This window comes from Vanellus vanellus, assembly GCF_965231255.1.
Source record: "Vanellus vanellus genome assembly, chromosome: 1".
Classification (NCBI taxonomy): Eukaryota; Metazoa; Chordata; class Aves; order Charadriiformes; family Charadriidae; genus Vanellus; species Vanellus vanellus.
Window position 1 is genome coordinate 115,562,074 of NC_138905.1, and position 2,012 is coordinate 115,564,085.

Here is a 2,012-nt window from a genome sequence, read left to right on the forward strand (position 1 = left end):
TTAAAATACAAAGATTTATTTTTTCATTTAAAGTTAATTTCATTCTGAACTTCAAGTGATGTTTTTGAAGCTTCATAAACCAAATGCATGCTCCAGAGCTGGGTGCAGTTTGAAGTCTGGGTGGTGAATGGAAATAGTTGGAATGTATCCTGAAATCTGAGATGTGAAGAGTCCTTCATGCAAACTTCCACGTGCAGTAGAAAGTAGGCTGCAGCTTTTGAGCTTCTGTACTGATGCCTGTTAGACTTTTTCTTCTGATGGCTGAAAACGGTGCAGTTTTGATTTTGGTTTTGCCGCTACATGTTATTAAACAGTATAAATATTATGTCGCCATGCATCTTTTCCAACATTATATAAGAGAATTCCCCTGTGGTAACACTTAACAATTAAAATGCAAATGTATAAGGGAAAACCTATAATTCTGTGAGGGATTGAGCTACTCTTAAACCTTAGATCAGAAGTACTTGTACAGCGAGTTTCTAAACATAAAATGTGTTTATACTGAGTAGGGAGAGCACTGGACTGTTGCTCTTGATTTGACAGCAGGCCGAGGGCAAAGAACACAGAAGACTCATGTTTATTTTAAAAATGCATTGAGGACAAAGCTTTTTGTTTATAGGTGGATGTTCATCTGCAGATAGCTTTTGCTTAACTAGAAATCTTGCGTGTAGTTACAGCCTACTTTTTTCATCATCGCCGTGATTTTTATTTTTTTTTGCTAGATTCTTTCACTAACTCAATATTTTTTTCACTCCTGAGCTCTTAAAGCACTTAGTCTGCTGAGCATGCTGGTTATATTTTGTTTTTAAAAAAATCTTAAGCCCTGAGCAAAATGTGTAAATGCATCTGCCATGAGGTCAATCATCAATCCATTTATTACTGTTACAGTCATCTGATTCTACCAGTTGGCAAGTGGTTGAGGTGACTTATGCAAATAGATGCAAGTTTGCTTGCGAAGAATAAGATGAAGCTGAAAGTTTGGTGGCAGCAGCTATGTGTATCACACCGCTCCAGTACTAACCAGAAGCCCAATACAAGTGACTGGTTATATTGAGCAGCATTCATAAGAGGCCTTTTTAGCTAAAATACAGTACGAAAAGAAGAGAAGCTTAAAATATCAGCTTTCTAGGTCAAACTGGACTGTGGGAGGATAAACTAACAACAAAATTGAAATGTAATGTCAATACTTTATCCCCTTGAATGTTTTTGTTATGTAAGCCCTCTAGGGGAAACTTCTGATATCACACTTTCTTTGTAAATACATCTGAATTCTTATGTCGCAGCTTTTCAGTAGGTATGATAGTCCTTTGGGTTCTTCCTTGTGGCATCATCTGCTTTTCCACCGTGTTCTAATTAGTAAAGAAAGAATCCTTCAAACAGTATAAAATCACTGTCGCATTCTCTGTAGTTGAGGGAGAACTCTGACTAACTTGATGTCTTCAATAAAATAAAAGATGTAGAATATATTGTCAAAGGTTGTTCTGTTGCTGCCAGAAGGAAAACATAGAAAGAATATTCTCAATTTTTTGTAAAACTGAAGGTTTTTTGCATACTTTTTACTCTTTAAATAAAGACACTTATACTCTGCTAATAATTATGTATTTCTTTTGTGTTTTGCATTTTTTTGGGTAATTTTACATGAAACAATTATTTTCTATTTTTACTCTGATAAAATATTTGTGCATAAAATGTCAATATAGTAAAATAAAAATGTTATACAGCTAATGCCTGTTGATGTCTTAGTTTTTCAGAAAACTGTTTGTAATCTCATTCAGGTGCAACCAGTTTAAAGGTTAACACATGCTTTATTCTCATTACTCTTAAGATTGCCTTCTTCCTGTAACGAGCTTGCAGACTGTCTTATTTTCTGAAGATGCATCTTTGATTCAGTCCTTGGCTGCGTGTTTCTGCTTTTGAACTGGAACTTGGTGTCCTTCATTACTGTAACCACTTTCTTTAACATCTTAATTGGAGGTCTCAAAATGGTGCTTTGATAAAAATAATGATGGAAG